The sequence below is a fragment of the Gavialis gangeticus genome, unplaced genomic scaffold (genome assembly GCF_001723915.1).
Source record: "Gavialis gangeticus isolate Ggan-Ray unplaced genomic scaffold, GavGan_comp1, whole genome shotgun sequence".
Classification (NCBI taxonomy): domain Eukaryota; kingdom Metazoa; phylum Chordata; order Crocodylia; family Gavialidae; genus Gavialis; species Gavialis gangeticus.
The window spans coordinates 35,683,528-35,693,154 of NW_017729022.1; the positions used below are offsets into that span (position 1 = coordinate 35,683,528).

At 47.5% G+C, this 9,627-nt stretch overlaps 1 protein-coding gene and 1 long non-coding RNA gene across 8 annotated transcripts in view; both read left to right on the top strand.

Annotated features, from left to right (window-relative positions):
* The window catches only part of SYT1 (synaptotagmin 1), a 704,251-nt gene that overhangs the window by 373,270 nt on the left and 321,354 nt on the right, over positions 1–9,627 (top strand). The window lies entirely within an intron of this gene.
* LOC109295751 lies at positions 1,287–5,491 on the top strand. Its single transcript, XR_002096824.1, has 3 exons — positions 1,287–1,419; positions 1,590–1,593; positions 5,465–5,491. It is a non-coding gene; the product is annotated as an uncharacterized LOC109295751 (long non-coding RNA).

A 9,627-nucleotide genomic window follows, 5' to 3' on the forward strand; every position in this document is an offset into this window, starting at 1 on the left:
CCCAGGGGTGATGAACAGCAGGCCCCTTCCCCTGTCCTGCTTGGTGTCCCTGCCTTCTCCCCTCCCCCCCCCCGAATGGAGGGGCAGCTGCTTCCTCCCTGTAACCCGTTTTAAGTCTTGGTACCACTCCTTCTGCCCTTCCTGTTTCTCCTTCAATCTCCACTCCCTCCCCCCCCACCACACACATACACACACGTACTCACTGTCCAAGCTCCAGTACAAAGGAAAGGGAGAAGCCTGGAGCTTTTTTTGGAAAGACAGACACAGGAGCAACAGCATTCGACAGGAAAGGGAGGAAAGAAATGGCTTGTATTGCTCCCAAACAGGAGTCTTCTCCCCCCTGCCCTCCCCAGCTCGTTGCTAGTGGCAGCTGCATGCAGGCCTCTCGGCAGACAGCAGGGAAGGGACCAGGGCTACACTGCCACAATGAGGATCGGGCCCTTCGTAGCTCCCCTGCCATCTGACCCTGGCATGCCAACATCTTCCAAGTTGAAGTTGCATGGGTTTTGGCACTCGGCCCAAAAACATTGCCAATCCCTGAGCTAGGGTTTTCAATCAATGCGTGGAAGGGGTGGGACTTGCAGCCAATCAGAGGCATGGAGAGGCACTTTGGTCTGCCTTCAAAATGGCAACCCTGACCTTCAAAATGGCAACCCTAGCCATGATACAGCAGTGAAATCAGGGGCCCTGGCCATGTTAGAGCCACCTTGGCCCATTTGGCCACCTTGGCTTATTAATCTGGTAGGTCCCTAGTAATACAGTATTCAAATCTATTGTAAATAAGCCATTTATTAGTGGGTGGAATGTAGAAAGAGACATAGAACTAAAGTAGAAAGGTATACAGGTATGCTGGTAAATTAAAGATTCTGAAATTTCATCACTAATTTTGAAAGCCACAAAATTTTCAAAGTGGTGAGTTTTGTTTATGTCCAGAAGTGCCCAAGATTGAAAAGCTTCCCATCCAGTCAATACTGGATACTGATGCCAGATGGTAGATCATCTCAGATAAGGTAGATGATGATGGTCAGATAGATAGTGAACAGGGTGGGAGTGATCACGCAACCTTGTTTGACCCTGGCCCAGATGTGGAAGACGTCAATTTCAGCTCTTCCGCTCAGGACTGTGGTGGTTATATCATCATGCAGGGGCCTCAGCATGGTGACAAATTTCAGCGTGCAGCCAAGGCATTGGAGGATGGTCTACAGAGCTTCACAATTTAAGGAAACGAATGCCTTGGTCAGGTCAATGCAAATGAGGAACAGTTCTTAATTTTGCTCCTGACGTTTTTCTTGGATCTGCCTGGCAACAAAAACCATGTCCGCAGTGCCCCAGGATGGTCAGAATCCGCACTGGGTTTCTGGAAGGATCTCCTCAGTGATGGGATGAAGACAGTTCAGGAGGATGCTGGCCAGAATCTTAGTCATAATGATAGTGTTATAGTGTCATAGGGTTGGAAGGAACCTAAACAGATCATCAGGCAGGAACAAGTGCTGGGGTCATAACACCCCAGCCAAATATCTATCCAGCCTCCTCTTGAAGACTCCCAAGGTAGAAGAGAGCACCACCTCCCTTGGGAGTCCATTCCAGAGCCTGGTAGCCATAACCATAAAGTAATGTCTCCTGATGTCCAGCCTGAACCTTCTCTCTAACAATTCATAGCCACTATTCCAGTGGTACCCGAGGGAACAGAGCCTCACTTAATTTCTGCTGGTCCTCCCTGGTGAGTTTGTAAACGGCCACCAGATCCTCTCTCAGCCTTTTCTTGTGGAGGCTGAATAGATTCAGGCTCTTTAGCCTCTCTTCGTAGGGCCTGACCCGCTGCCCCTTGACTATGCAAGTGGTCCTCTTCTGGACCTTCTCAATGCTAGCCACATCCCTCTTGAAGTGCATCCTAGAACTGGATGCAGTAGTCCAACTGTGGCCTGGGTAATGCCGCATAGAGGGGAAGGATCACCTCCCTGGACCTGCTTGTGATGCATCTGTAGATGTACAACAAGGTGCAGTTACCCTTAGTGACTGCTTCCTCGCATTGGCAGCTCATGTTGATCCTGCAGTCAACAATAACTCCAAGATCCCTTTCTGCCACTGTGTTGACTGGAAGGGTGTTCTCCAGCCTATAGGTGTGTTGCTGGTTCCTTCTCCCTAGATACAGTACCCTGCACTTGTCTGCATTGAATTCCATCCTATTTTCATTCACCCACCTCTGTAACCTGTCTAAATCTAGCTGGATTCTGTCCCTCCCAGTGTGCCCACCTCGCCCCACATCTTGGTGTCACCAGTGAATTTGGACAGCGTGCTTTCCACACCCACATAGAGATCACTGATAAAGATGTTGAACAGTACAGGCCCTGGTACCAATCCCTCGGGGATTCCACTGCCCACATCCCTCCAGGTCAAAAACAATCTGTCCACCGCCAGTCTCTGGGTGCAGCCATCTAGCAAAGTGTCCACCCATCTGACTGTGTAGGCATTAATGCTGCAGTCACCTAGTTTTTTTTATGAGAATGTGGTGAGAAACAGTGTCAAAGGCCTTCTTGAAGTCCAGGTAGATGTCATCCACCTCAATGCCCCCATCCAAGGACTTGGTGACCTGGTCATAAAAGGAAACCAGGTTAGTTGGGCAGGATCTGCCCTCAGTGAACCCATGTTGGCTTCCCCTGAGCATTACCTCCCCTGCTGGGCCCCTGCAGATGTGTTCCTTGATAATTTTGTCAAAGGTCTTCCCAAGGACCAAGGTAAGACTGACTAGTCTATAATTGCTGGGGTCCTCCTTTCTCCCTTTCTTGTAAATGGGGATCACATTGGCCCTTTTCCAATCCTCTGGTACCTGGCCAGAGCCCCATGAGTGCTCATACAGCCATGCCAGGGGCCCGCTATGACCCCTGCCATCCCTCAGCACCCTCAGGTGAAGAGCATCTGGACCTGCTGATTTAAACACGTCCAGCCCCTGCAAAAGTTCCCTAACGAAGTTGTCCCTGACCCTAGGCATGGCGGTCCCTCCCCTGGGTCCATCCATAATCCTAGTGAGGGATATGTCCCGGTTCTTGTTCAGGAATATGGAGGCAAATAATTTGTTAAAGAGGTCAGCTTTTTCATTTGCTGCTATCACCAGATTGCCAAACCTGTTTTGTAGGGGCACCACATTACCCGGTTTTGCCTTCTTACTCTCTATGTATTTGAAAAAGTACTTCTTGTTATCCTTAATTCTGGTCACCAGCCATAGCTCCATTTCTGCCTTGGCCTTCCTAACAGCCTCCCTGCAGTCATGAGCAACACAGGTGTAAGCCTCCTTAGTGATAGCTCCTTGCTTCCACTGTTTGTACACCTCCTTTTTGCTCTCAGGCATTCCTGGATGCATTTGCCAAGCCATGGGGGCTTTTTAGCACTCTTGCCCCCCTTGGTATGCATTGGGACTGACTCCCTTTGAGCTTGGAGGATTATTTCCTTGAGGAACAACCACCCATCTTAGACTCCCATCTCATTGAAGATTCAAGACCCCAATGCCTCTCCTACTAATCTTAGGTCTTTGAAGTCAGCCTTCCTGAAATCAAGGACTTTTGCATTACTGCTTGCTTTCAGCACCCTGTGCTGGATAGTAAATTCCAGCAGGCAATGATCACTGTCGCCCAAGTGGTTGAGTACCTGCAGACCCCTCGCCAGGTTGTCACCTGTGGCAAGGACCAAGTCCAGCAAGTCATTTCCCCTGGTGGGACTATACACCTCCTGGGTTAGGTGGAGGTCCTGTATCCCAGCTAGGAACTACATGAGCAGTTGGACCTGGCTTACTGCTCCTCCCAGCAGATGTCTGGGTAGTTTTAGGTCACTCATGACAACCACATCTCTTGCCTTTACAGCCTCCGTGAGCTGACCTGAGAATTCCAGGTCCAGCTTATCCCCCTAATGAGGAGGTCTGTAGTGGATGCTCACTATCAAGTCCCTTTCCCCACAACCACCTTGCATTCTTACCCAGAGTGCCTCAGTTTGCCCCTCCTCTGACCCCATCTTGATCATTGAGGACATGTATTGCTCTTTGATGTAGACTGCTACACCCCTCTCCCTTTTTTCCCCTGCTCTGTCTCATCTGTAAAGCCTGTAGCCTTCAATGCCCACTGCCCAGTCATGGGTAGAATCCCACCAGGTCTCCATGAGCCCCACTAGCTCTGGGTTTTTGCTAGCTAGCAGGAGGACAAGTTCCTCCTGCTTATTCCCCATTCTTCAAGCATTTGTGTAGAGACATTTGAGGCCTCCTGTAGGTGCACATGCCGCCCCCTTGTACCTAAGCCTGCCCTTGCCCCTGTCACTTACCTGAGTACAACCTGCATGCATCACCTGGCTTGATGGCAAAGTGTCATGTTCCTCTGCATCCCCATCCCTCTGAGAACCTAGTTTAAATTTCACCGTATGTGATCAGCCAGACTGGAAAAAAAAACATGCCTACCTTTCAGGCAGAGATGAAGCCCATCCTGCCCGAACATGTCCTCTGTGCAGAAATGAGGGTCATGGTCTAAGAACCCAAGGCTAACCTCGCACCCAGCAACCCCTCCGAGCAGAACCAGACAGAACACAGAAGTGTGCGGGGCTGTCCGGCCCTTGGGATGGTCACCAGGGCAAGCCTGGATCCATGGCTGGGCTCCTGGAAGTGCTGCCCAGTGTGGGCCTCCAGCTCATCCCTTTCAGGACCTCTGGGTTGACTAGGCCTCTTGGAGGGCTGCTAGGCTCTGCCCCAGTCTGATCAGGGTCAGCTGCCTCCCGATTCCACTTGGAGGAGTCACTGGACCCCGACCCTGAGGCCCCGCGTATGTGCCAGGACCGTCCTGAAGTGCCCCCGCCTGCCTGGCTCCTTGACCAGTCACCGGGGCAAACCTGGATTTGTGTCCAGGATCCTGAAACCTGCCACCTGGCTTGGGCCTCCAGCTCATCCCCTTCGGGACCTCTGGGTTGACTTAACCTCCTGGAGGGCTGCCTGGCCCTGTGCCATCCAGCCAGGGCCAGCTGCCACCCAGGTCCACTCAGAGAGGTCACTGGGCAACAACCCTGAGGTCCCACATACCTGCTGGGACCATTAAGAAGTGCCCCAGCCTTCCTGGCCCTCAAGTTAGTCACCAGGGCGAACCTGGATTTGTCTGGGCTCCTGAAACTGCCACCCAGCTTGGTCCTCTGGCTCATCCCCTTTGGGACCTCCAGGTTGACTTGGCCTCTTGGAGGGCTGCTTGGTTCTGCTCTGGACCACTCAGGGCCAGTCGCCTCCTGGCCCCTCTCGGAGGGGTTGCTGACCAATGACCCGAAAGCCCTGCATACCTGCCAGGACCATTCAGAAGCACCCCGGCCTTCCTGATCCTCAGGCAGATCACCAGGGCAAACCTGGATTTGTGCCCAGGGTCCTGGAACTGCTGCCTGGCTTGGGCCTCCGGCTTGTCCCCTTCAGGACATCTGGGTTGACTTGGCCTCTTGGAGAGCTGCCCAGCAATGGACAGGAGGAAAATCCCCCTGTAGTTCCCACAGATAGATTTGTCCCCCTTCTTGTAGATGGTCATGATGGTCATATTCTTGAGATCCCTGGCAATGTCCTCTCCATCCCAAAGGCAGAGGATAAGCTGGTGGAGTCCTGATGTGAGCTGGAAGCTGCCAGCATGGTAGACCTCTGTGAGTATACCATCTGGCTTACAGGTTTTGTTGGATTTCATCTGTTGGATGGCCCACTTCAGCTCTCCAATGGTTGGTGGATCACAAAGGGTATCCGCCACAGGGTGCTGCGGGATGGCTTGGAGGGTCTCCTCTGATACAGTGGACTTGCGCTTAAGGAGGAATTCAAAATGCTCCTTCCAATGCAGATGGATGGCATCATCGTCCTTGAGGAGCCAGCAGCTGTCCTGTGATCAGAGGGGGTTTTGTCCAATGGAGTGGAATCTGTCCAATGGAGTAGGTTGTCTTGGTAGCCTGGAAGAAGTTATGCATGTCATGCTGGTCAGCGTAGCCCTGGATCACGCATGCCTTCTCCACCCACCAGTTGTTCTTAATGTCACAGATGCACGGTTGGACCTCAGCCTTCAGCTGGTGGTACACTGCTGTCTTTTGCTGAATGGATGGTTTTGCTAGGCAATTAAAGGCTGCATGCTTCCACTTGAGGCGATCATGGATCTGAGTGTCATTGACGTTGAACCAGTCCTGGTTCCATTGCAATGCGAACCCAATAGTCTGGGCACAGGCATCTTGGACAGTGGACTTGAGTTGCTCCCAGTGTGCCTGGATGGAGATGTCATCAGCAGTAGGGACTTGCTCCAGTGTACTGTACAACTGGGCCTGGAACTCCTCCAGCTGTCCAGGGTCCTTCAGAGCTGTGACATTCATCCATCTCCAGGTAGCTTTCTGGGTCTTCCAGTGTCTTGACACCAGGTGGATGTTCATCACTGAGTGCACAAGTTGGTGGTCTGTCCAGAAGTCTTCAGATCCCTTCATAGCCCTCATGACAAGCATGTCCCTCAGGTCTCTACCTTGGATGACAATGTAGTTCAAGATGTGCCAGTGCTCTAACTTCGGATGCCTCCACATGGTTTTGAACCAGTCTTTCTGGTGGAAGATGGTGTCTGTCACTGTCAGGCCATGTTGGGTGCATTTGGTCAGGAGCAGGATACCATTGGCATTGGCCTTCCCCACGCCATTCTTGCTGATAGTTCTGCTCCAGATTTTGTGGTCACGTCCAACCTGGGTGTTGAAGTCACCCAGGAGAATGACCTTGACCCTGGGGATGGAGGCAAGGGTGTTGTCAAGATTGAAGTAGAACCTTTCCTTGACTTCCTCATCAGAATCCAGATTTGAAGCATATGCGTTTTTGACAGTGGCACTTTGGTTTTGGCTGAGGTGCAGGTGAAGGGTCATCAGCCTTTCATTGACACCCAAAGGGAGCTTGGGGAGAGCATCAGCGATCTTGGTCCTGATGGTGAAACCAACTTCATAGATATGGGGGTTGCAGTCTGGTTTCCCTTTCTAGAAGGTGTACCCTCCAGTGACCTCTCTCAGCTCTCCCTCCCCTTTAGGAGGATTATGTAAACCTTTTCATGGTGACAGTGAAGTGGGAAAAACCAAATATCAGTGTTAATGTTTAACTGGCTTGTACTAGAAGTTTTGATGTTGCACCTGGGAACAGAATAATGTAAACCACTGCAGGTATAATTACTGAAGGTAATTGCAATGCAGTATGAGTGATAACAAAAACAAAATTAAAAAGGAAAAAAAAAAGGAAAAAGGAAAAATTGCCAAGGAAATAAAATCACAAGCATCAAAAAGACAAAAAGTTTGTGATAAATGGTTCATTTAGGCATGCAGTGCTGTGTGGGCAAAATTGGACTGCAATCATAGCCATTTCAAAAAATGAAAACATTAAGAGAAAAGGAAATTGGACAGAAATGGCATGGAAATTATAGCCTTTGATCCGTTTTTGAAGAACCTTTTATGAGGCATCATCATGAGTGGGCAGCAAATTCTTTCCAATCTCCTCTTAAAGCACTTAAAGCCTAGAGACCATGAGACAGAAATAAATGTTTAAGTACAGATTGTGGAAGCAGATCTCTCTACTGACCTTTTAGAGCTTTTATAAACAGTATAAAATTGCAATAAATATTTAAATTGTTTTCAGATTTTGATTTAGAGAGCAGATAATGTTTTACATAATACCATTGACCCACTCACTAAGGTTCTGTTAATAATCAGCATATACTGACTGAAAAATACTGGCTCTTATTATTAGAGATGTGTTAGTAGGAAGTGTAGCTGATATTCTCACTTAATGTTTTGACAGATCAGTTGGTTTGGGTTGGTTGTCTTTCTTTGGCCAAGCTCACCACAAAAATCTTCCAGATGTAGACTATCCTTTTTACAATTTCTTGGTCATTTTGCTATCTTAAAAGAGTGATGGTGTCCTTTGAAATGCACAATAAATTCAGAGTGTGTTCAGAGACAAGAAGTAAATTGCTAACATGAGTAATATACTGTAATTGCCAAAGCATAGCCTAGCTCTGTATTAGCAAAAATTAAATTAAGCTCAAGGCTATAAAACAAAGATGATCATAGGCTTGTTCAATCACTATTAAAATATCTGTAATTCTGTTGTGAGACATCAGTGTATGGTTATATTCTGGAGTTGTCTTTATTAAATACCAGTAATTAAAATACCTTGGGCTAGCTGACCCATTTTGTAAAATCTCAGTAATTAGCTTTCAAGTAATTGGTCAGATTAGTTAGTGTACATAAAATGAATCCAGATTGTTGTCTGTGAAGAAAAATGTTAACATCCTGTCTTAAAGGAACAGGAATGCTGTCTCACAAAAAGAAGCAGCACATTTTTTCACATTTCAGTAAACAACAGCTGGATTTTTCCAACACTGCTGCTTAAATCAGATTCAAGCTGCCTGAAGCAAAATCCCTGTTTATTTTCTTATTTTATTTGACTTGACTGGTTCTGTTTTCATTAACATTTTCTGTTTGACCTTTTGAATTAGAATACCCTTTTATTCTAAAAAGATTTTGTATTATGAAAAAGGTCCAATGTCCTTGAATTCTTTAAAATTCAAGATCAGTCCTATGATTCTTTTTGTAGCATTATGAAAGCAAAGAATAGTGACCAGAGTTTTAAACTGAAGATAAGGAGGTAAAACAATAGAAATGCATTAAAAATGTTTACAGAACTATCAGTGATTCATGGTATTTTTGTTTTCTCAATGTATATTGAAGGTAGAGCTGTACTTTATACTGTTGCTACTTTTCTTGTTTAATCAAGTATATGGCTCCTTTATACAGAAGGCTGTATCCTTTATACAGTCCACTACTAGTAGTGTTTATGATCTATGTTTAGACAAAGAACAGCAATGGAGACAACAGGTAGCAGTGGCTGGAGAAAAGGAAGAGGGGCAAAATGGTGCTACACAAGAGCATTCTGTTGCTTTGATTGTCAAGCTTCTTTAAAGGTTCCACTGTTAATGATCACCTTTTATTCTCATTTTATACAGCAGTATTAGCAATTCTTTAGATGGCGCCTAAAGAGATTGCAGTTTTGTCAGCAGTTAGCATTTAGGAAGGAACATAAAGGAAGTGTTTCTAAAAGGAAAAGTGAGAAAAGAGAAGGATAAAGAAAGACAGGTCACGGAGAAGGCAATCAAGGAAAGTAGATGGAGTCACAATGGAATTAGAAAGATGAGAGAGATAGTTGGTAGATGAACACAAGACCCTATAGCAGAGATTGTGGCTAAAGACCTAATCTTGAGGACCACTGAAGAAAATGGGAGCCGCCTTGCTTATTTCAAAGACTGGTGGTTCAACCTTACAGGAGACCATCCTCATCAGACTGGCCAATGGCAAAATCATAGGGATAGCCAGCATGGGTTTGTCATGGGTAGGTCTTGCTTGACCAATCTTATTTCCTTTTACGATCAGGTGACCTATCACCTGGACAAGGGGGAAGAGATTGATATTGTATATCTTGACTTTAAAAAAGCCTTCAGTCTGGTATCCCATGATCACCTCTTGGCAAAACTGGCCAACTGTGGCCTCAGCTTCTCCACGATCCGCTGGCTGGGGAATTGGCTACATGGTCAGACCCAGAGAGTGGTGGTTGACAGAAGTCAATTGTAATGG